Raw genomic sequence first — 26,736 nt, 5'->3', positions numbered from 1 at the left:
CTTGGCTGTTGCCTGAAGTACATAACTTTCCAGTACCATGGTCAGCGCCATGCTATAGACTAGGAAGAATGCATCAGGCTCCTCTATGTGGATTGAGATTACACCTGAAATATTGATCTAGGCAATAGGGACTCTGCATTTTCTTTTATTTTTCTTTATAATTGAATTATGGATTTATCCAATTATTTATCTAAATTCACTTCCCATGCCTCAAAATGTATAGGAGCTGTGTCTGTACATTTCTTGTACAGTATTCATGCTAATAGAGACTTATATTTAATTTGGGCTACTGCACTCCCCATAATGTAATGCATCAGCCTCTACGTGACCTCACAGGGCACTGCCGAAAAGTACATTCTCCATTCTGTAAAAAAAGAAAAAAAAAGAATTCATTACAAAATTTAAAAAGAACTTTTATTTTTTTTAGATTTATTTTTTTTTTTTATTGTGCAGCATCAGTCAAGCTCACTAGAGTATGAGGTTATAAGAACACCTATTTTTATGTGAAATTTAAGTTATTTGCTGGTATATGTGTGCTTTTGTTTAATTTCGGATGCAATTCTGCATTGCATTTAACGCAATTTTATACACTTCTTGTGAAAATAATTTTCAGCATGTAATCTGCTGTACTGTTCCCTCTAAAATTATTTTTGTGGCCCCCAAAATATTTCAGTATACAAAATCTACACAGGCGCAGCTCTGTGGATTTTTTTTATTGTTGGTTTCTTTCACATTTTTAAGATAGATACTTCGTTTCCGGAAAATAGTCAAGTTTCTTACAAATAAAAAATAAAATAGTCTACAAATACCATTATATTTTCATTATTTCCCCGAACAAATAAAAAAAAAAACACTAATTCATTCTCCTGCACGCATCTGAATCCCCCAAATGTATGCATACATTTAGGTGTGGCTATTATTCTGCAAGGGTGATTTGAATAGCTGCTGAATAATAGACTCGAGTGTCTGACAATATCACCTAATATATGCGTGTGCCATTTCATTCACTTGTGTATGCAACGTACAACTATACATTCCATATATTTTTTTTTACAATAGACTGACTCGCCGCAAAAAAATACTCAGAAATTTCTTTTTTTAATTTTTTTTTTTTTTTTAAATATATGTATCTACTTTGTTTACACTCCCTAAATTGTGTGAAATATTTTACAATAATGCAACAAGCCAGAACTAAAACGATATTATCTATGTTTAGCTAATATCCTTATTGATAAACGCTATTTGATATTGATTTTTAAAATTTTTAAATTGAAAATAAACATAATAAAGCTCACACAGTAATCTATCAGTTTTACCAATTTTTCACACAATGGGGGGCTTTGGATGAAGTCAATTCCTTTATTAATAAGCAACTCTAGACAAAGAAAGTGGTATCGGGCCTCATGTTACTCTTTGCTTATCAGTGTACTTGGCAGTACTTTTCTATCATATTATGATGAGGCAGAAAATCGCTGCTTTATGAATATGGGGCAAGGGTAATAGGGATATGTATTCTAGTAGATGTTTTGCATTTACTTATTTAAAGGTATCTTGTGGATTCTCTATAGACTTGTTAAGCAAGGATAAATTCCAAATGCAAGAAGTGTTTCTTTTTTTTTTGGTGCATATTGAGTGTATTATAACTGTATTTTCTGGGCACTCATTGCTTAATAGTACAATACAGGGCCTCTGTGTTGCTGCCAAAGGCCATTTAAGGAGGGAAATATATATTTTTATTTATCCCCCCCCCCTATGTATGATTGAGGAAATATAAATACAGAGAGAATATATGTACAGTGTCTACTGTGTGTGTATATATATATATATATATATATATATATATATATATATATATATATAGATAGATATATATATATATATATATAGATAGATAGATAGATAGATATGTGTTTGTTTGTGTGTGTATGCATATACATAAATATATATATTTTCTGTTATTAAAATAATAAAAAAACAGAAAACAGCTCATAAAAAAATAATAATTATAGTACTATAATGATAAACTCTCTATCTACCTATCTATCTGTTTATCTATCTATCTATCCATCTATCTATCTATCTATCTATCTATCTATCTATCTATCTATCTATCTATCTATCTATCTATCTATCTATCTATCTATCTATATATATATATATATATATATATATATATATATATATATATATACATAGATACATAGATATCTATATATCTATATATTTTTTCTTCTTTACTGTTTTCTGTCTGCATACAATATCGAAAAAATATGCATATATTCAATAAAATTATATATATATATATATATATATATATATATATATATATATATATATATATATATGTATATATATATAATTTTTTAATAACTAGAACAGACTGTTCCAGTTGGTGTGTATATGGGGGGGTGCCGTCCCTGTCAATCAATGCAGCATGAAGTTTATTTTATGCACATTCCATAGAGTGCTAGATCTTTGGATAAAAGAGCGGGAAGTTGGGGAAATTTAAATATCTGTGTTCCCATTGGGTCTCCAGAGTGATGTCATACCTCCATCCAGCCTGTTATTATTAGAGATAGGTGGCAGAGAGCTCACTGGCTCCCATCATCAGTGTAGAGCAGCGTATGGCATGCTTCCTCAAGTAGGGAAGAGCCGCCCAGGTTCCTAGGCTTACATGATGAGCAGATTCCTCTGACCACCAGGGCCTACTCACTTCTAATGGACCTTTTTTTTTTTTTTTTCCTTCTCCTCCTGGCAGATTCTGGCTTTGGTGAACTGGTGGCATTCAGGCTGGTGGCAAGTTGGGGAGTTTGTTTCTATCTTTGGTTATCTAGCTGTATGAGTGTAAATCAGCCGTCATAAAGCTAGATAACCGAAAGTAGGAATAACTTCCATGACGTCATAAAGAAGAGAAGACCATAAGTTACATGATGATATTACATCCATCTGTAAGATATAACAAAGGTAAGCCCATTCTTTCATTACGCCCATTGGTTTATCTTTCATTGTACACATGTTGTAGTAGTTTGATGATTGTCTTTAACCAAATGGCCTACAGAGTCTACTGTTACAGACTATACATATGAAATATGAGATAGATAGATAGGCATTTTTTTATAGTACCTCCTTACTTTGAAGCCTTCTAGCCATCTCTACGACTTCCTAATTTGCTTATTTCCATGGCCCATGGCAGCTTTTTTTGCTCCTGCTCAGAAGGGATAGGGATCTATTGAAGGGTAAAGCAGAAATGAAGAAAGATGGTAAGAGTGTATTATAGGATTTCTGGGGGGTAGTTCTGCAATTTAACATTCACACAACAATGATTAGCCCATTTTCCAAGTTCTCTTATCAAATATCTTCTTATCACAATGCATTCGACAACTGGGAGGGGATGGGATTGCCATCTCAAGATCTTGCAAATAAATATGAAAAAGTATTTGTGAAATCTGCATGCAGTTTCCATGGCAACACCAAATACAGCGCGCCCATGCTTTCTTCTGCCACATTTAGCTGCTATTTGTAGTCAAACTGCGCTTTGTCTGATCATCAGGGAAATACAGAGGAAGCTGTGTGGGCTTCATGGCTACACCCAACCCCTTCTACTATTAGAATGCCCTCATGCCATGGGACAAACAGCATTCTGATTTTATTAACTAACAACTTTGCTGCTAGATGAGATGGTGGCCTGGGGTTGATGTATGCACAGTGCTCATAGGAGGGGAAATCTGCTATAGATGTATGGGATACAAGGCTGATGTTTGCATGATACTCATAAGAGGGGACATGTGCTATAGATGTATAGAAAACAGAGCTGAGGTATTTAGAGTACTCAGAGGACAAGATTGACCATACACGTATGGTATGCCTAAGAGGGGAAAAATGAGCTAGATGCAAAAAATTCTGAGCTGATGTATGGTGCTCATAAGAGAGTAGTGATGGACGAACTTCCGACGGGACGTTTCGCGAACGCGAAACGCGAACGGACACAAACGTTCGCGAAAACGACCGTTCGCCGCGGGCTCCATTGACTTCAATGGGAGGCGAATTTCGCAAACCTTTAGGTCGAATTTGCGGCCACGGGGTAATTATTAGGGGGTAGCACGTAGTCCCACCACCTGGACAATAGCATAATACATGTATGAGGTGAATTTGGGATCGATAACTACAAGCATTTTTTTTTTATTTGGGAAATTGTTCTGACAATTCAGGACTATGGAGCTAATGAAGGCAATGGAGGAGAGGGAAGGTCAGGGACCAGGGTAGGCAAACAAGAGGGTGCAGGAGATACAGAGCACTGACAGCAGCACCGTAATACAGAGCACTGACATCAGCACCGTGACATACAGCGCTGACAGCAGCTCCGTGACATACAGCGCTGACAGCAGCTCCGTGACATACAGCGCTGACAGCAGCTCCGTGACATACAGCGCTGACAGCAGCTCCGTGACATACAGCGCTGACAGCAGCTCCGTGACATACAGCGCTGACAGCAGCACCGTGACATACAGCGCTGACAGCAGCTCCGTGACATACAGCGCTGACAGCAGCTCCGTGACATACAGCGCTGACAGCAGCTCCGTGACATACAGCACTGACAGCAGCTCCGTGACATACAGCGCTGACAGCAGCTCCGTGACATACAGCGCTGACAGCAGCACCGTGACATACAGCGCTGACAGCAGCTCCGTGACATACAGCGCTGACAGCAGCTCCGTGACATACAGCGCTGACAGCAGCTCCGTGACATACAGCGCTGACAGCAGCTCCGTGACATACAGCGCTGACAGCAGCTCCGTGACATACAGCGCTGACAGCAGCTCCGTGACATACAGCGCTGACAGCAGCTCCGTGACATACAGCGCTGACAGCAGCTCCGTGACATACAGCGCTGACAGCAGCTCCGTGACATACAGCGCTGACAGCAGCTCCGTGACATACAGCGCTGACAGCAGCACCGTAAGCAGCCCCAGGAGGAAGTCAGCACAGCACAGGGATGGTGTGATCCCCTCATAATAAGAACCCCCAGGAGGAAGTCAGCACAGCACAGGGATGGTGGGAGCCCCTCATAATAAGAACACCCAGGAGGAAGTCAGCACAGCACAGGGATGGTGGGAACCCCTCATAATAAGCAGCCCCAGTAGAAATATGACACCGCTCAACCTCTTCAAAGAGGAGGGTAGGGGCATATAGTACGGTGTGCTTTTTTGGGTCAGGGAAGTGAGCCAAATGAATTAAGAAGGTCTGTGTGCTTGATTCCAAAAATTGTTTATAGACATATACATGGTCTACTGATCACATGTGTTGAATTCCTCCGAGATCCATGCCTCATTCATTTTTAGAAATGTGAGGTAGTTAACACTGTGGTGAGCTAGGCGAGTACGCTTATCGGTCACAATCCCCCCTGCTGCGCTGAACGTCCTTTCGGACAGGACACTGGATGAGGGGCAAGCCAACAGTTCGATTGCAAATTGGGCAAGCTCTGGCCAGAGGTCAAGCCTGCCCACCCAGTAGTCTAGGGGTTCATCACTCCTCAGAGCGTCCACATCGGCCGTTAACCCAATGTAGTCGGACACCTGACGGTCTAGGCGTTCCCTGATGCTGGATCCGGATGACACCTGTCGATGGGTCGGCTGAAAGAATGACCTCATATCCGAAGTCACCAACACATCTTCAAACCGGCCTCTTCTTGCAGGCGCTGTTGGATTGGTACCCGCAAATCCTTCTCTGGGAGTGGGAATTGCTCCTCTGCCAGCGCACGCAAAAGCAGAATGCAGCATTTCTCGAAGCAAGGCCTGGAAGTGCTGCATTCTGACAGCCCTCTGCGACGGCGGTAACATTTCCGCCATTTTGTGTTTGTACCGGGGGTCTAAGTACGTTGCCACCCAGTACTGGTCCTTGACCCTCATGCTTTTTATACGGGGGTCCCTATTAAAACACTGGAGCATGAAGGCCCCCATTTGCACTAAAGTGGAAGCGGTGTGGTGGCCTGGCTCCTGCTCATCATCCAGGATAATGTCGTCCTCTTCATTCTCCTCTCCCCATCCTCGCACAACAGGGATCCCAGAAAGGTTTAAAGCATGCTCTTCTTGCTCCTGCTCATCCGCCCCGGCACCATCCTCCTCTGACTCCTCATCAGACTCCTGTTGTTGACTTGTCTCAGATAGAGTAGCCCCCCCTGGGAATTCATCCAGCATTGCGACTTCCTCATCTTCCCGCTCCTGCTCCTCCACAGCCTGATCAATGACACGACGCAATGCACGCTCCAGAAAGAAGGCATAAGGTACCATGTCACTGATGGCGCCATGGCTGCGACTGACCAGTTTGGTGATCTCCTCAAATGGCCGCAGAAGTCTGCATGTGTCGCGCATGAGCAGCCACTGGCGCGGTGAAAAAAAACCCAGCTCCCCAGAACCGTTTCTTTCGCAGAGTTCATACAGGTAGACGTTAACTGCACGTTTCTGCTGGAGCAGCCTATCAAGCATATAGAAGGTTGAGTTCCATCGCGTCGGGCAATCGCAAATAAGACGTCTGACCGGCAGATGGTGTCGCCGCTGAATGTCAGCAAGGCGAGCCATGGCCGTGTAAGATCTTCTGAAATGGGCCGAGATTTTCCTTGCCTGCCGCAAGATGTCCTGGACCCCAGGGTATTTGACAAGGAATCGCTGCACGACCAAGTTTAAGACGTGTGCCATGCACGGCACGTGCGTGATTTTGCCCTGTTTCAATGCGCTAAGCAGATTGGCACCGTTGTCACACACCACTTTACCAACTGTCAAATTGAGCGGTGTTAGCCACTCATCTGCCTGTGAACGCAAAGCTGAAAGGAGTGCCGGGCCAGTGTGGCTCTTTGCTTCCAGGCACAACAGACGCAGCACGGCATGGCAACGTCTCACCTGGCATGTGGAATAGGTTCTGGGGAGCTTGGGCGGTGCAGTGGAAGAGACGCTAGCAGCGGAAAAGGAGGAGGCAGCTGAGGAGGAGAGGGAGGAGGATGGAGTAGGAGGAGGAGAAGAAGAGTCAGGCCTGCATGCAATCCGTGGCGGTAAAACCAAATCTACACGGGTGCCACGGGTTACATGCTTGACGGCCGTCAGAAGGTTCACCCAGTGGGCAGTAAAACTGATATACCTTCCCTGCCCGTGTTTGCTAGACCACGTGTCTGTGGTCAGATGTATCTTGGCACCGACACTGTGTGCCAGAGATACATTCACTTGCCGCTGAACATGGCCATATAGCTCTGGGATGCCCTTCTCTGAGAAATACTTCCTTCCTGGGACCTTCCATTGTGGTGTTCCAATGGCCACAAATTTGCGAAAGGCCTCCGAGTCCACCAGTTTATATGGCAGTAGTTGGCGGGCTATGAGTTCTGACAAGCCAGCCGCCAACCGTTGGGCAAGAGGGTTATCCGGCGTCATCATTTTTTTACGCTCAAACATTAGGCCCACGGAAGCCTGCCTTTTTGCAGAAAAATGTGAGCTTGGCGTGATGGAAGGTGGAGTGGAGGACAATTGTGAGGAGAGAGGAGAAGGAGAAGTAGAAGACGAGGCTGGACGGTGAGAGCCTGCAGTGTGGCTTTGTGTGTTCCGTTGCTCCCACTGGGCTCGGTGATGGCTGCTCATGTGCCTTCTTAAGGCGGTCGTCCCTAGGTGAGTATTGGGCTTACCGCGACTAACGCGTTGACTGCAAAGATTGCAGATGGCAACGCTATTGTCAGCAGCGGACACGTTAAAAAAAGCCCACACTGCGGAGCCATGTGCCGGTGTCCTGGGAGCGCCAGATGTGACCGTACATGGTCGATGACTCGCTCCTGATACATTTGCAGTCTGCTTTGTCCCTGCTGTGCAATGTAAGTCATTGCTGCTTCTCCTCCCTATCTGCTGGTCCATATCTCCCTCTGAACTCCCCTCCTCTTCCTCTCTTGTGGGCACCCACGTGACATCACTAGACACGTCATCATCAACGTCACCTTCCCCACCGCTATAAGTAGAGTAGGCAGCAACACCGGGGACCAACCTCCTCCTTGGGCTGATCTGGGTACTGGCGTCAGACTGCTGAGTAGCGCTTGTTGCTACCTCCTCTTCCTGATCCAATACCAAGAGTGGCTGCGCATCAGAAATGTCCTCTTGATATGGATCGGAAAATAATTCCAGTGACTCAAGCGGAAGGTATGTGGTGGTGGTGGTGGTGGTCGTGTTGTTGGTGGTAGTGTCTTTGGGGGTGCACATAGCAGAGAGTGAAGAAGAGGGTGCAGATCGAGAGGATGAGGAGGGTGCAGAAGAGTAAGGCTGAGCGAGCCACTCAACCAAGTCTGGTGCATCCTTTAAAGTAATTGAACGCACCTTCTGCAACTTCCCACTTTGGCTCAAGCCTGTTGCTCCTGCCCTACCCCTACCACCCCTGCGGAAGGGCCTGCCTCTTCCTCTGCATGTCATTTTTTAAATGACCCTGTGACAAAACTCTTAGTCCCTATACCGCTGAAGGACTGCTGCAGTATAGGTGAGCGGTCAGCAGTGGTGCACGTCAACCCTATCTATTGTGGACCGATAGCGGTCCTTACAGAACAGCAGACTGTACCGCACTCAAGCCTATGTACCGTAGCACCCTATACCAAGTTACCAGTCCTTATAAGAACTTTTGTGGACCAAGCAGGTTGTGTATTAGTGTTTAGCAGACTGTACGTCAGTCCCTATACCGCTGAAGGACTGCTGCAGTATAGGGCAGCGGTCAGCAGTGGTGCACGTCAACCCTATCTATTGTGGACCGATAGCGGTCCTTACAGAACAGCAGACTGTACCGCACTCAAGCCTATGTACCGTAGCACCCTATACCAAGTTACCAGTCCTTATAAGAACTTTTGTGGACCAAGCAGGTTGTGTATTAGTGTTTAGCAGACTGTACGTCAGTCCCTATACCGCTGAAGGACTGCTGCAGTATAGGGCAGCGGTCAGCAGTGGTGCACGTCAACCCTATCTATTGTGGACCGATAGCGGTCCTTACAGAACAGCAGACTGTACCGCACTCAAGCCTATGTACCGTAGCACCCTATACCAAGTTACCAGTCCTTATAAGAACTTTTGTGGAACAAGCAGGTTGTGTGTTAGTGATTAGCAGACTGTACGTCAGTCCCTATACCGCTGAAGGACTGCTGCAGTATAGGTGAGCGGTCAGCAGTGGTGCACGTCAACCCTATCTATTGTGGACCGATAGCGGTCCTTACAGAACAGCAGACTGTACCGCACTCAAGCCTATGTACCGTAGCACCCTATACCAAGTTACCAGTCCTTATAAGAACTTTTGTGGACCAAGCAGGTTGTGTATTAGTGTTTAGCAGACTGTACGTCAGTCCCTATACCGCTGAAGGACTGCTGCAGTATAGGGCAGCGGTCAGCAGTGGTGCACGTCAACCCTATCTATTGTGGACCGATAGCGGTCCTTACAGAACAGCAGACTGTACCGCACTCAAGCCTATGTACCGTAGCACCCTATACCAAGTTACCAGTCCTTATAAGAACTTTTGTGGACCAAGCAGGTTGTGTATTAGTGTTTAGCAGACTGTACGTCAGTCCCTATACCGCTGAAGGACTGCTGCAGTATAGGGCAGCGGTCAGCAGTGGTGCACGTCAACCCTATCTATTGTGGACCGATAGCGGTCCTTACAGAACAGCAGACTGTACCGCACTCAAGCCTATGTACCGTAGCACCCTATACCAAGTTACCAGTCCTTATAAGAACTTTTGTGGACCAAGCAGGTTGTGTATTAGTGTTTAGCAGACTGTACGTCAGTCCCTATACCGCTGAAGGACTGCTGCAGTATAGGGCAGCGGTCAGCAGTGGTGCACGTCAACCCTATCTATTGTGGACCGATAGCGGTCCTTACAGAACAGCAGACTGTACCGCACTCAAGCCTATGTACCGTAGCACCCTATACCAAGTTACCAGTCCTTATAAGAACTTTTGTGGAACAAGCAGGTTGTGTGTTAGTGATTAGCAGACTGTACGTCAGTCCCTATACCAATGAAGGACTGCTGCAGTATAGGGCAGCGGTCAGCAGTAGTGCACGGCAACCCTATGTATTGTGGACCGATAGCGGTCCTTACAGAACAGCAGACTGTAACGCACTCAGGCCTATGTACCGTAGCACCCTATACCAAGTTACCAGTCCTTATAAGAACTTTTGTGGACCAAGCAGGTTGTGTGTTAGTGATTAGCAGACTGTACGTCAGTCCCTATACCAATGAAGGACTGCTGCAGTATAGGGCAGCGGTCAGCAGTAGTGCACGGCAACCCTATGTATTGTGGACCGATAGCGGTCCTTACAGAACAGCAGACTGTACTGCACTCAGGCCTATGTACCGTAGCACCCTATACCAAGTTACCAGTCCTTATAAAAACTTTTGTGGACCAAGCAGGTTGTGTGTTAGTGTTTAGCAGACTGTGCGTCAGTCCCTATACCGCTGAAGGACTGCTGCAGTATAGGGCAGCGGTCAGCAGTAGTGCACGGCAACCCTATGTATTGTGGACCGATAGCGGTCCTTACAGAACAGCAGACTGTAACGCACTCAGGCCTATGTACCGTAGCACCCTATACCAAGTTACCAGTCCTTATAAGAACTTTTGTGGACCAAGCAGGTTGTGTGTTAGTGATTAGCAGACTGTACGTCAGTCCCTATACCAATGAAGGACTGCTGCAGTATAGGGCAGCGGTCAGCAGTAGTGCACGGCAACCCTATGTATTGTGGACCGATAGCGGTCCTTACAGAACAGCAGACTGTACTGCACTCAGGCCTATGTACCGTAGCACCCTATACCAAGTTACCAGTCCTTATAAGAACTTTTGTGGACCAAGCAGGTTGTGTGTTAGTGATTAGCAGACTGTACGTCAGTCCCTATACCAATGAAGGACTGCTGCAGTATAGGGCAGCGGTCAGCAGTAGTGCACGGCAACCCTATGTATTGTGGACCGATAGCGGTCCTTACAGAACAGCAGACTGTACTGCACTCAGGCCTATGTACCGTAGCACCCTATACCAAGTTACCAGTCCTTATAAGAACTTTTGTGGACCAAGCAGGTTGTGTATTAGTGTTTAGCAGACTGTGCGTCAGTCCCTATACCGCTGAAGGACTGCTGCAGTATAGGGCAGCGGTCAGCAGTAGTGCACGGCAACCCTATGTATTGTGGACCGATAGCGGTCCTTACAGAACAGCAGACTGTACCGCACCCAAGCCTATGTACCGTAGCACCCTAGACAGACCAAGTTACCAGTCCTGATAAAGAGCTTTGTGGAACAAGTGAGTTGTGAATGATTAGCAGACTGCAGCAGAAGGGCAGCAGTCAAGTATAATATTCTTTCTATATTTGGAAGAAAGAATATTATACGTGTACAAGCCTATTACCGTACCACTGATACCAGTCCTGAAAAGAACCTTTGTGGAACTAATAGTAACAGCAAGTCTTTAAAATTATCCTCACTGCCTGACACACTGCTTCCTGCCTGTCCCTATACAAATTGGCAAAAAAGAGTAGGCTGGAACGATTAGCTGGAACAGCTCTTTTGTGGACCTGATAGTAACAGCTAATGATGATGATGATGATGATGATGAAGAAAGACTAATCTGGCTGAGCTGTCCCTAAAATAGCAGCATACAGCGCTCTGTCCCTTTATCTAAACTGACAAAAGAAACTCAGGCTGCTGACCTAACACCTATACCAGTCCTGAAAAGAACTTTTGTGTACCAAATAGCTAGCGTTTTCTCTGTCCCTACTCCACACAGGATCCTTTCCCTACAGTGACAGAAGAAAGAATGTAAAATGGCCACCGGATCGGGTGTATTTATAGGTTAGGGGGAATGTCCAAGTGTCCATGAGCTGTCATGTCTCAATTGGTTGTCCTGTAACACATGATAAACGTGTCACGAAAGGTTAAAGTTCTTGTATACATTAAACACGTAAGTCCGCCGGGGCGAACGACGGAAAAAGGCGTTCGAACCCGCGGACGGCGAAAGTCGGAAATTCGCCGCGAAACGACCGCCGGGCGAACCGTTCGGCCATCACTATAAGAGAGGACATATGCTACATATGTATAGAAAACAGGGCTGATGTATATAAGGTACTCATGAGAGGGCAAGACTCACCATAGATGTAGGGTATGCCTAAGGGAGGAAATATTCTACAGATGTATAAGACACCAAGCTGGTGTATGCATGGTGCTCATAATAGGGGAAACAGAGCAGATGTATAGATAGAAATATTATATTATAATATATATGTATGTATATATATATATATATATATATATATATATATATATAGGAAACAAAGCTATTGTTTGTCAGGTACTCATGAGAGTGGTATATGCTACAAATGTATAAGACACAGAGCTGTTGTATGCATGGTACTCATAAGAGAGATAAACTATGCTGGAGATGTATAGAAAACAGGGCTGATGTATGTAGGGTACTCATAATAGGGCAATATTGATTATAGATGAATGGTATGCCTAAAACAGATGTATAAGACACAAAGCTGTTGTATGCAGAGGGGAAATATACTTGAGCTGTACAGAAAACAGAGCTGACGTATGCATGGTATAAGAGAGAAAATATACTATCAATGTATGGGAAATAGTGCTAATGTATCCACAGTACTCATAGTAGGGGAAATAAACTATATATATGTATAAGAAACAAAGCTGATGTATGCATGGTGTTCATAAGAGAAGAAATATTTTATATATATATATATATATATATATATATATATATGAAACAGAGCTGATGTATGCATGATACTCACAAGAGGGGAATATGCTACACACGTTGTATAAGACACAGGACACAGAGCTGCTGTATGCATGGTATTTAAATGTGAGGAAATATGCTAGAGATGTATAGAAAACAGGGCTGATGTATATAGGGTACTTGTAATAGGGCAATATTGACTATAGATGAATGGTATGCCTAAAAGGGTAAATATAAAACAGATGTATAAGACACAGAGCAGTTATATGCATGGTACTCATAAGAGGGGAAATATACTTTAACTGTATAGAAAACAAAGCTGACATATGCATGGCACTCATAGGAGATGAAATATGCTAGCTATGTATGGGAAATAGAGCTAATGTATGCATGGTACTCATAAGAATGAAATATATTATAGCTGTCTAAGGCACAGAGCTGCTATATGCATGACACTTATAACACAGTAAATATACTATAGATGTATAGAAAACAGAACTGATATATGTATGGCGCTCATAAAAGAGCAAATATGCTATAAACGTATAAGGAGCAGAGCTGATTTATGCATGCTACTCATAAGAGCGTAAACATACTATAGATGCATAGAAATCTGAGCTAATGTATGCATGGTACTCATAAGTGGGGGAATAGTCAATAGATAGATCTATAGAGAATGAGGTTGATATATAAATGGTACTCATAGGAAGGAGAAATAGATGTATAAAGAAAACAGCTGTAGGAGCCTGTAAGCTCTTCAGTGTTTATTTCCCCATTCAAATGTTCATGTTGTTTGTGTATATATAATGTTTTTTAAACCACACACATTTTTATATATATATATATATATATATATATATATATATATATATATATATATATATATATATATATATATATATATATATATATATATATATATCTATATATATCTATATATATATATATAGTATATACCCATTGCATTGGTCTGTTCAATATATACACACACATTGCTTTGTTCATCTATATGTGCATTTATTTCGGTATGAATGTTATAGTCTAAACTATTACATTTCCAATCACAGGAATACATTTAATTCAGCCTTTCCTAGATATCTGAAGAAAACAAACTAAATTGGTGCTCTCCAGCATTTCAGCTGCCATAATTTAAATTTTTTAAGCATGCACAATAACCAGACAAGAGTTACTGAATGATGTGTGTGCCAATTAGTATTTCATATATGGTTTGTGGTAACATTTGGATGTTTATTTTTACATTTTGCCCAGCAATTGAATTTTAGATTAGGGTTAGGGTTACAGTTATGGGAATTCCCTGAAGCTTTATTTTAATGCCTTTTTTTTTTAACGTTTGTGGTTTTAAAAGTACATCCGCTGACCACACCCATGCAGAACGCCTCTATCTCACCTCACATGGAGGACTGTGGGTGGAGTTTCTTACTGACTTATTGTAGGTAGTAGGCAGCTTCCTGTAGGTAGACTAGAATAAAATAATGGTGTTTTAAATACAATCATGAGTACTTTTGGCAGTTATGACTTGCAGTGGCAATAAAGGATACAATCCAGTTATGGTTGGTAAGTAGTTCTCAGTTTAGTCCAGAGCACATGGAGCTCTGATTAGCACTAGAATTGCTCCAGCAGATTGCTCAGGGGAGCCTCCCAGGTAATGGCTGGGCGTTGCAGAGCATGAGTGATTAGAATTAAACCACATTTACAAGCGTTACTAATCCAACTCTGGAGCAATAATCCTATGAATTGCTGGGACCCACACGCGGGGCACAAATTAAAGGTGCAACATGATTTTTTTTTTTGTCATGGTCCTCAACTGTGAACAAGGCCTGGCTTAACTTTTAACTATCTTGAAGCTCTTGAGTGAAATAGATCATGAATCCTATTGGTCTGAATCCATTCTCTAGGTTGGTTTTATGGATCATCAGCAGCATCTGCACTATGTTATTAGGAAGATTGCCTTGCAGAATAGGAGGGGCATGGAGTCCTGGTACTTGATTGCCTGATTGTGGGGCTTTGTTTGCTAAATTTGTTTTGGCTTCAGTAGATACATGAAGCTGAAGTCTTGGGTCAGTGGACTACATCATTCAGGGCATGTTGAGCTCTATAGAGGTGGCCTGTGTTCTATAACCTTAGTCATTCTAAAGGGGAGCTTTAAGTGGGATAGACTCATTCACTTCCAAGCTGCTCTCAGCAATTGAAACTGTGGACTTGAAAAGAGGGCAATTTCTTAAATGCTGGGGCCTTGGCACAGGCTAATTGGTTTTGGTTCAAGGAGAAAGATGATTTGTGAAAATCCCAAATAGGGCTTTCCCACGCCATAATACCACTCTAGCTGTAATTAGGTAAAATGAAATTACCCACAAGGGGGCTTAAGTGTAACCAAATTAGGTATCACGCAAAAGCCCCCATCCGTAAATATTAATACTTATTGGTATATATGTGTGTATTTACACACGCACACACACATAGATGTACAACAATTGCCTAAAGGAAGATTTTTTTCAACACTAATAATTATCTCTGAAATGTTTTAGGATTTTTTTTTTGGTAGCAAAATATTAGAGAAGAACCAATGTTGCCATAAAAATTTAATGAGTTGAATTTCATTTTATTTATTTATTTATTTTTTTACTTAATTATCTTTTTTATTTTTGCAAGTAACTTTAATTTAATTGAAAGATGGTACTCTATACGCATGTACATCCCCCTATTTTGAAGCCTGGTTTCCATGTTATCTAGCACCATCTCAAGCATATCTTGTGAATGTACAATAGACTCTGCAGAGGAAGCCTTTGGGATTGATTTACTAAAGGTATAGAGACTGTTTACTAAAAGTAAGAGTAAACTCTGAAAAAAAGATATTGTATACATACTAGCACATTATGACAGACTTAAGCCTGCCATGGATGGTGCAAGTTTCTTTCCTGCAACCAAAGCAGTCAGTTTTAATGGGGGAATCCCGCCTGCGGAGCTATTGTGTTCTCCTGATGTAGGAAGGGGGGGGGGTCGCAGGGAGCTATCCCTGCCGGGAGAACACAGTGATTATTGCTAGTGGCCATGGCCACTGGCAATTATCACATAAAAAATCTGACTTACTATTAATGGATCAATTGATGGGTTGACTTATGCCGCGTACACACAATCGAATTTTGGCGTGCAGTACGCCGCACAATTCGATCGCGTGTGGGCTCCAGCGGACTTTTTCATCGTAAAAGTCCGGCGGACTTAGAAAGTAGTTTTGACTCAAAATTTGTCTGCCGGACTTGGCTTTCAGCGGACAATCCATTCGTCAATGTGCTAGTCCGGCGGACTAAGAATGACGCATGCTCTGAAGCAAGTACGAGAAGGAAGCTATTGGCTACTGGCTATTGAACTTCCTTTTTCTAGTCCCGTCATACGTGCTGTACATCATCACGTTCGAAATCGCTGGATTTTCGGAGTGTCCGTGTGTGGCCAAGTCCGTTTGTTATAAAGTCGGATTGTTTGCCGGATTGTTTGCCGGACCAAGTCCGCCAGACAATTCGATCGTGTGTACGCGGCATTAGGTTCTGTTTAGCCTGCCCATATATAGTTTGAATTTTGGCTGGTTCCTGCTGAACCGACTGAGATGCAAACCATTTATAGTCAGCTTTATATGTTCAAGGAAGCCCTCCTCCCACCACTGCTGGTGCTTCCATCTTCGCTCTGACTTCCTTCTGGGTTCGCACTCTCTGGCCATTTGAATGGCTGGGCTGTCATGAGGTTACATGTGCACAGGATTTACAATTGCGCCACAGTACTCTCTGCATTCAGGGCATGCTCGGTATGCCTTGAATGCAAAGTGCACTGTGCATGAACAATATCACAATTGAGTACCGCCAATGTGAACATTACCTAAATGGCGCACATTTAGGAGATATTCACTGTTCCTAAAGGTAAGCCTTATTATAAGCTTACCTGTAGGTACAAGTAAAAAAGTGGAGTTTGCTTATGCTTTACCAAAGTGACTATCCACTGTTCCCTGGGAGTAGTAAAAAAAGAGAAGCTGTATTCACTTACAATGCCCAATCACATGCGAGGAAATTTAAAAAAAAATTTTTTTTTTCTTTGCTTGATTGGACAATTGAACCGAACAAAACTACATCTTATGGTGAACATTCACTTTCCAAAGAAAACGGTCTCTTCCTCTTTAGTAAATCAACTTCTTTGTGTTTATGGAACACTTCCTTTTATACAACTGAGGAATTGGCTACAGATCTGGAGAATATTGCCTAAGGTCTATATGTGGCTCATTCTCTATAAAGGGATGGTATTATGTACTGATATTTCTGAGGGTGCCAAGGAAGTCTGTGTTCCCGAGAGTTTTTTTTTCGTTAGGATGTGCTAAAAAAACACCTTGGTTTCATAGATTATCTAAAACTGTCAGAGGTCTCCAAATTTAGCAGTCCTGTTTAACTGTTCCAGCCACACCTGCAGAATAGAAAGTCATGAGGGAAGCAGAATCCGTGCCAGAACTGCAGGTGACAAATTTGAAGACAGGTATTTAAGAACCTTTCTCACCTTTCATTCTGTTAACACACTAAGAGGAATGTGAGTTGACACTTTCTTTTCCGCCTCTTGACAAAATCACTCAACCCATGGCAATCCATTAATGAAGGGAGAAACGAAGAGTGATTGCTAGTGAAGACAAATGCTTCCGGTCTTCTTTAAGAATGGCCAGTGTCTTGTAGACTCATCTGATTTAATAGCAAGGTGCAATGAGCAATGATATAAATTAACCCCGATCAGCCAATCAGAAATGTAAATTTTTTTAATGGTCTAATGTGAGCACACTTCTTTGAATAGCTATAGATTTTTGCTTACTTGTGATATTTAATTAGTGTTATTAAAGTGGAGCTAAACTCTCTCAGCCAACATTAACAGTTTTTAATCCTTTTGCTGCTGGCCTTAGTAAATAGATAGGAAGATATATTATATTTACATCTCTTTAGTTGCTTCCTGGTTTCTGGCTAGGCCACAATTATGTCTGTCTTTAGTTGCTTCCTGGTTTCTGGCTAGGCCACAATTATGTCATATATCCCAGGAGCCTTTTTTTATCTTTCGTCTGGAGGAGGAGCTTTATCAGCTCCTGCCTGCATACCGGAGCTAAGGGTAGATGGATTCCAGGAAGTACCGTATTTTTTTGGTGTATAACATGCACAGGCTTCTAAAAAGCACCTTAATTTTGGGAGGGAAAAAACTTACATTTTAAATAAAGAACTTTGAAGCAAAATAAGGGTCACTGCCCATCAACGCAGCCTCACCATTGCCCATCAATGTAGCCCAATCAGTGTCCATCAATGCAGCCTGATCAGTGCCCATTGCAGCCTCTCCATTGCCCATGAATGCAGCCTAATTAGTGCCCATCAATGCAGCCTGATCAGTGCCCATTTTCAGCCTCACCATTGCACATCAATGCAGCCTGATCAGTGTCCATCAATGCATCCTGATCAGTGCCCATCGCAGCCTCTCCATTGCCCATCAATGCAGCCTGATTAGTGCCCATCAATGCAGCCTGATCAGTGCCCATTTTCAGTCTCTCCATTTCCCATTAATGCGGCCTGATCAGTGCGCATCTTCAGCCTCTCCATTGCCCATTAATGCAGCCTTATCAGTACCCATCTATGCAGCCTTATCAGTACCCATCCATGCAGCCTCACCATTGCCCATTATTGCAGCCTGATCAGTGCCCATCTTCAGCCTCTCCATTGCCCATTAATGCAGCCCGATCAGTGCCCATCTTCAGCCTCTCCATTGACCATTAATGCAGCTTTATCAGTGCCCATCCATACAGCCTCGCAAATTGCCCATTATTGGAGCCTGATCTGTGCCCATCTGCAGCCTTTCCATTGCCCATCAATGCAGCCTGCTCAGTGCCCATCTACGGCCTTGCCTTTGCCCATTATTGCAGCCTCACCAGTGCCTATTAAACAGAGCCGTGATTTCCTGTTTGCCTAATGCTCAGTCACACACAGTCCCACCTCCTGGCCTGGCTCCTATGATAGACAGAACAGTGGTCCGATGCCAGGCCAAGAGGCGGGACTGTGTGTGACTGAGCGCTGCGTACACAGGAGATCACGGCTCTGTGTAATCCGGTGGCGCTCGCCCCTCCTTCCAATACAAGGCAGGCAGGAATTAGCGTATAACACACACACATGATTTTCCCTGATTTTCAGGGGGAAAAAAGTGCGTGTTATACACCGATAAATATGGTAAATGCTACATCGATCCTCTGCCTTTACTCAAGGAGGCCACGGCTAGAAATTTTAGGGGGGGAGGGGGTGTTTTTCAAAATAAAGCATAAAGAAGCGGATGGATGGAAGAATATAAAAAACTGAATCAAATAGCATTTTTCAATTTGTGGTATTCAGATACAGTTTAGTTCCACTTGCCTAGATTGAGATCTTTGGCTAACAATTTTGGGGGCTGTAGTTCAGGTATAGCTCAGGTATAGTTCAGCACTAGTGTGCTGGCAGCAAATTAAAACCAACTTGAAGGGTCAAAAGCCTTATATTTTTAGGACACAGAGGGAGATTTACTAAAATTGGAGCACTCAGAATCTGGTGCATCTGTGCAGGGTAGCCAATCAGCTTCTAACTTCAGCTTGTGCGGTTAAGCTTTGGCAATAAAACCTGGAAGCTGATTGGTTTCTATGCAGAGCTGCACCAGATTTTGCACTCTCCAGCTTTAGTAAATCAACCCCCACAGTATGATTTCTTCATTACTCCAAGATCAGCTGTTTCTAAAGCCAAATTGGTGATAATTCTGTATGTATTGTTATGCTTTGTCATACAGCATGCAAATTTCTACTTCAATGATTACAGGATACGTTTTGAGAATCTGTTTTATAAAGACAAGAGATAAATATAGTCATTATAAAAGTGGAAGTGCGCATTATTTCTAAAATTATATTTTTAAAAATATATAAACGTCCTACCTGGAATCAGAAGACAAGAGGGATTTTGGGGGTTATTTTCTGATGAGTTAAAGGCTCTATTAATAACAAAATATTATATTGCTGCTTACAGGTTTGTAGATGTGGCGGTTGCATTTGTTTTCCTTTGAAAAGGCTTTTTTCCCCTTTATTTGTTCCTGGTACTCCGGCCAGTAAGTCTGTCAAACTTCAACTTTCTTTGACTGGTTTCTATGCAGAGTTGCACCAGATTTTTCAATCTCTAGTTTTACTAATTCACCCCCTCTATAATTATTCCATTATTCTGCCTAATGAGCAGTGAGAAAATAAAGCTTAAAGGGGCTGTAAAGGTTCCCTCTGCATCGCTCCTGGCTGCAGCAACGGCCCCATACCCCCCTTATATTTACCTGAGCCCTGTAATTCCCACGATAGGAATGAACACACCAGCTCAGGCCGGTGTCACATGTCCTGATTGGATAGATCGATAGCAGGGCAGCCATTGGCTCCCACTGCTGTCAATCAAATCAATGACGTGGGTGCCGGGGGCGGAGCCGAGTCCTGCTGTCTGTATCTACAGACGCAGCAGCAGGACAAGGGAGAGCGCCCGCACGCGTGTCCCAACGGAAAGCGTTTCTCCGGCGGGACACTCGAGAAGCAAAAAAGGGCTAAAACGACTCAACGCACTGCTACTGTGGCACTTTGCCGGCGGTTCGGCGCCGCTGCCCATTAATTTCAATGGTGGAGAAGCAGCGTATACACCGCTCCTTCACCACTCCAAAGATGCTGCTTCCAGGAGCTTTTTAAATGTCCTGCAAGCAAATCGCAATTCACACTGAGACTGCAGGGGGGTGTTTAACAGGTGCTGTTTTTAGCGCAAAAGTGCCTGAAAAACGCCCCAGTGTGAAAGGGGTCTTATACAATACCAAAAAAAAAAACTTACAAAAATATTTTACATATCTTCCCTGAAATACTTAAAATACCATTTTCCAGTGTTTGTTAAAAATAATGGTAACCCCTCTGCTGTGACCTGTTCTGTTCCTTGTTTCAACACAAGGTTATGAGTACTTTAGTACATGTATAAAGCAAATATATTTCCTTGTTCTACAATTCTGTGACATATTGTTCCTGACCTTGCACAAAGATAAAAATGTACACCATGTAAGATATGCTATTTGTCTTTTATTTTTAGAGCATCCTCAATAGGAGCTTCTACAGCAGAGCTTAACTCAGTCCCTGATTCTTGGTGTTGGGGATATACTGGACACAGGTATGTACAACAAGAGCAGGTTGGAGCCTGGGAAGAACATTTACTAGTTTAGGGGTCATATTTTTCACAAGCCAGGAATATTTCCACTTTTGTAGCCAAATTGGGATAATATCTACGTTATATTTATTATACAGTCAGGTCCATAAATATTGGGACATCGACACAATTCTAAACGTTTTGGCTCTATACACCACCACAATGTATTTGTAAATGAAAAGAACAAGATGTGCGTTAACTGCAGACTTTCAGCTTTAATTTGAGGGTATTTACATTCAAATCAGATAAACAGTGTAGGAATTACAACAGTTTGTATATGTGCCTTCCACTTTTTAAGGGACCAAAAGTAATGGGACAGATTAACAATCATCCATCAAACTTTCACTTTTTAATACTTGGTTGCAAATCCTTTGCAGTCAATTACAGCCTGAAGTCTGGAATGCATAGACATCACCAAACACTGGGTTTCATCCCTGGTGATGCTCTGCCAGGCCTCTACTGCAACTGTCTTCAGTTCCTGCTTGTTCTTGGGGCATTTTCCCTTCTGGTTTGTCTTCAGCAAGTGAAATGCAAGCTCAATCGGATTCAGGTCAGGTGATTGACTTGGCCATTGCATAGCATTCCACTTCTTTCTCTTAAAAAACTCTTTGATTGCTTTCGCAGTATGCTTCGGGTCATTGTCCATCTGCACTGTGAATTGCCATCCAATGAGTTCTAAAGCATTTTCCTGAATATGAGCAGATAATATTGCCCGAAACACTTCAGAATTCATCCTGCTGCTTTTGTCAACAGTCGCATCATCAAAAAATACAAGAGAACCAGTTTCGTTGGCAGCCATACACGCCCACGCCATGACACTACCACCACCATGCTTCACTGATGAGGTGGTATGCTTTGGATCATGAGCAGTTCCTTTCCTTCTCTATACTCTTCTCTTCCCATCACTCTGGTACACGTTGATCTTGGTCTCACCTGTCCATAGGATGTTGTTCCAGAACTGTGAAGGCTTTTTTAGATGTTGTTTGGCAAACTCTAATCTGGCCTTCCTGTTTTTGAGGCTCACCAATGGTTTACATCTTGTGGTGAACCCTCTGTATTCACTCTGGTGAAGTCTTCTCTTAATTGTGGACTTTGACACACATACACCTACCTCCTGGAGAGTGTTCTTGATCTGGCCAACTGTTGTGAAGGGTGTTTTCTTCACCAGGGAAAGAATTCTCTGGTCAGCCCACCACAGTTGTTTTCCGTGGTTTTCCAGGTCTTTTGGTGTTGCGGAGCTCATCGTTGAGTTCTTTCTTTTTAAGGATGTTCCAAACAGTTGATTTGGCCACACGTAATGTTTTTGCTATCTCTCTGATGGTTTTTTTTTTTTTTCAGCCTAATGATGGCTTTCTTTACTGATAGTGACAGTTCTTTGGATCTCATATTGAGAGTTGACAGCAACAGATTCCAAATGCAAATAGCACACTTGAAATGAATGCTGGACCTTGTATCTGCTCCTTGTAAATGGGATAATGAGGGAATAACACACACCTGGCCATGGAACAGCTGAGCAGCCAATTGTCCCATTACTTTTGGTCCCTTAAAAAGTAGGAGGCACATATACAAACTGTCGTAATTCCTACACCATTCACCCTTTTTGGATGCAAATACCTTCAAAGTAAAGCTGAAAGTATGCAGTTAAAGTACATCTTGTTTGTTTCATTTCAAAACCATTGTGGTGGTGTATGAAGCCAAAAAGATTAAAATTGTGTCAAGTATGCCCAAGGCCTGCTTCAAACTCCTAGAATGCAAATAACTATTTTTAAGATAATTTTTAGGTGTGCTTTGTAAATAGAATCGCATAACATACATGTAGTCAGGTTTTCCAAAATGTGATGGAAAAAGTGGTAACACAGTTATGCCCTGTACACACGGTCGGAATTTCTGACGGAAAATTAGCGATCGGATCGTGTTGTCGGAAATTCCGATCGTGTGTGGGCTCCATCTGACTTTTTCCGTTGGAATTTCAGACACACAAAGTTTGAGAGCTGGATCTAAAATTTTCTGACAACAAAATCCGATCGTTTAAATTCCGATCGTGTGTAGACAATTCCGACGGACAAAGTGCCACACATGCTCAGAATAAATTACAAGATGAAAGCTATTGGCTACTGGCCCCTTTAGAGTCCGGCCGTATGTGTTCTACGTCACTGCGTTCAAAACGATTCGATTTTCCGAGAACTTTGTGCGACCGTGTGTATGCAAGACAAGTTTGGGCCAAAATCCATTGGAAAAAATCTGACGGGTTTTGTTGTCAGAAAGTCCAACCGTGTGTACAGGACATTTATGTCACTGATATCTGTATGTAGGAAAAAAGAAAAAACGCATTAAGTGATTAATAATCACCATTCCTCCTAGGTTGACCGATTGCCAATAGAAAACATGGAACCATAATTCACTAGAGTATAAGGAATAAAGTGCTAATAATAAAGAGCCAATTCTTAAGTGCAGTAACCCATAGCAGTCAATTAGAATTCACTATGCTGGAGCCATGCCATTGAAAGATGAATTCTGAATTATTTGCAATGGGTTGCTGCACTGGAGAATTAAAATTGGGCTTCTTGCAGTCTTTTATTGAATAGGCTTGATGGTTCATGTCATAATTCTATCTATCTATCTATATATAAACACAAAATAGATAGATACAATTATGACATGATCCATCAAACCTATTTGATAAAAGACTGCAAGGAGCAAAGTTCTTATTCTCAAGTGCAGTGACCCATAGCAAACAATTCATCTTCCAATGGTGTGGCTTCAGCATAATGAATTCTAATTGGCTGCTATGGGTTACTGCACTTAAGAAATTACACATATTTATATATAGCTATATATATTTTTTATTCTTCTTTTTTTTTGTGTGTGCACCCATTACCAAAAAAAATGTATATATAAAAAAAAGAAAAAAAAAAAAAAAAAAAAAAAAAAATATATATATATATATATATATATATACATAGTATATATTCAGTATATATCTTCATATATATTTCTGCCCGTGTGAATGATGAATGATGTCATCATCTTTGAGGACTGCCTCCAAGAACATTAGTTTTTTTTGTTGTTTTGTTTTTTATACTTTCCATTACAAAATACTTACATAAATATGCGATAATAATTGAATGCTGTTAGCCCTATATATTTTTTTTTATCATACATATAATAGGTTGATGTGCATTGTAATCAGAATAATGTAATTTCAGACTTCTGTGTCATTTAGGAATATTTGTACTGAGTGCAGTATGTATGCTGGAAACTCCAATGAATATATACCCAGAGCTCTGTATATAAATAGCAGAGTGCATATTACTACTTATGTAGAGATTGCACAAGACATGCTTTGCAGTTGATGTGTGATTAACCTGAAATGAGCACTTTTATCAGCCAGGTGAGGTCACATCTTGGCTGTTTCATTTGAATGGAAGAGAAAAATCGAATTCCCTGATGTTTTCTACACATAGATTTAAGATCTGTAGACATCCACTGGGATTTTCTTTTTGAAGTCGCTTTCTTCAAATAATTTCTCAACATCTATAATTTGCTTCTCCAACATTTGTTGCCCACATAACCCTGTCTTCTATATATATTTTTTTGTATTTAACTCCTGAAAATGTTTGTAGAGTCGTAAAATATGTTTGTTTTGTATTCTCCAATCAGTAAATGAGGGTCTCTGACAAATAGTTAGACATTGTAAATCCCCAGACACATAGGCTATCCCTTTGCTGTAATAATTTATGTATTTTCTTTTTAAATAGAAGTTGAATGTATTATAAACGACATTTTCTCTTTAACCTTTGCAGCTCCACAAGGGCAAGGAGAGAATTAAAATTTCATAGCAGGAGGCCGATGAATGGCTGGGCCTACAATACAAAAATGGCTTCCGGTGTGCAGGTAGGGCTCATCTTTGGCTCAAATGTGGAAAATATTTTCGAGCAGGATGTGTATTTGTAAACTTTTTTTTTTGTAAACTGTTATGGTGCTAGGAAATGACCCAAAAAACATAATTGTGTTAATGGCTTGCATTCAAAGATTTAAAATGAATAGCAACATATTTACCTCAACATTTAATACAGCAGGCTCTCGTAATTAATTGGAAAGACAAATAAAGTTGCGCTACGGACTACACCCTATGCGGGAAAAATTGGTAAGAGCTGCCTCTACTTGAAAACCTCCTCCCAAAATGGGGAAGGGTAATATGGCTGAAATTGTAAAAGAGTAGATTGTGGCGCTAAACCCAAAACCTCTATATTACCTCTCGTAATTAATTCTGCAATCAAAGGGCAGAGACATAACTCCCAAAAAGTAAACTCAATAATAAAAGGAAAAAAGGGAAGAGAGTAAGTAATGATTAAATCATAGCTAACCAACTCACCATGATTTGCTGTGGTCCTCGTAATCTTTAAATGCTGACACAGCAACAAACTGAGGCCAAGAGTGGCCTATGGTAATAAAGAGTTTGCCATCTGAGGTCCACGTGGTTAACTTACAAAAATTATTGGAAAATGAATTGGTTCAAAACAAAACCAATATAGATTCAAAATCACCAACATTTGCCCTTCAGTCGCAAAAATTACAAGGTTGTTATAAAAAAGAAATTAATCATTCACCATAACCCCCAAACAGCACAACCCTGAACATGTTTTAAAGGCTCAACCATTCTTAACCATGTGGTTTAACTTACAAAAACCTATGGCCCTGTACACTACCCCATCAGCACAAGCATATACTGGCAGCATGCTATCTAAGAGATTCCACATTACAATTGCACACAGCAAGGGTACACATTGTCCCTTCTAATTTTCAACTTTTGATGGAACCCTTGGCACAAAAAAAAAATAGATCTCAGAATTCAATCAAAGGCAAAATACAGAACTAACAAAAATTATTAGAAAATGTATAGGTTAACAACAAAACCAATATAAATTCAAAATCACCAACCTTCACCCTTCACCTGAAAAAATGGCAATGTTTTCATAAAAACCAAATTCACCATTCACGGTAACTCCCAAAAAGCACAACCTTCAATTTGTTCAAAAGGCTCAACCATTCGTAAACAATGTGGTTTCACTTCCAAAAATGTATGGTCCTATACACTACCCCATCAGCACAAGTATATACTAACAACATGCTATCTAAGAGATTTCACAAAACAGATGACACAAGCCAAGGGTGTCCATTATCTCCTCTAATTTTCACTCTTTTCATGGAATCCTTGGTGCAAAAAAACCTAGATCTCAGAGTTCACACAAAGGCATTGTTACCCAAAATAGAGAACCTACAAATATTATTAAAAAATGTACAGGTTAAAGAAATAAATAATATAAATTAAAAATCACCAACCTTCGCTCTTCACCAACAAAAATGACAACGTTGTCGTAAGAAAAACTAATTCACCAAAACTCCCAACTTCAAAAATGTTTAAAAGGCTCAACCGTTCGTAACCATGTGGTTTAATTTCCCAAAACCTATGGCCCTATACACTACCCCATCAGCACAAGTATCTACTAACAACATGCTATCTAAGAGATTTCACAAAACAGATGACACAAGCCAAGGGTGTCCATTATCTCTTCTAATTTTCACTCTTTTGATGGCACCAAAAACTAGATCTCAGAGTTCAAACCCTTGGCACCAAAAACTAGATCTCAGAGTTCAATCAAAGGCACTGTTACCCAAAATAGAGAACTTACAAAAATTATTAGAAAATGTATAGGTTGATAAAAAAAAACCATATAAATTGAAAATCACC

General features: G+C 41.7%; 1 long non-coding RNA gene across 5 annotated transcripts in view; it reads left to right on the top strand.

Annotated features, from left to right (window-relative positions):
• The window catches only part of LOC143963318 (uncharacterized), a 159,163-nt gene that overhangs the window by 16,711 nt on the left and 115,716 nt on the right, over nt 1-26,736 (top strand). For all 5 annotated transcript variants that reach the window (XR_013270940.1, XR_013270939.1, XR_013270938.1 and 2 more), the window contains exons 2-4: nt 2,759-2,964; nt 20,871-20,948; nt 24,788-24,878. This is a non-coding gene — a long non-coding RNA (uncharacterized LOC143963318). The remainder of the gene's footprint in view (nt 1-2,758; nt 2,965-20,870; nt 20,949-24,787; nt 24,879-26,736) is intronic.

Source organism: Lithobates pipiens, unplaced genomic scaffold, assembly GCF_037356315.1.
Source record: "Lithobates pipiens isolate NorthernLeopardFrog02 unplaced genomic scaffold, aLitPip1_a1.2 Scaffold_8, whole genome shotgun sequence".
Taxonomy (NCBI): Eukaryota; Metazoa; Chordata; class Amphibia; order Anura; family Ranidae; genus Lithobates; species Lithobates pipiens.
Note: the sequence above shows the minus strand (reverse complement) of the source record. Positions and strands in the feature narration are given on the sequence as shown.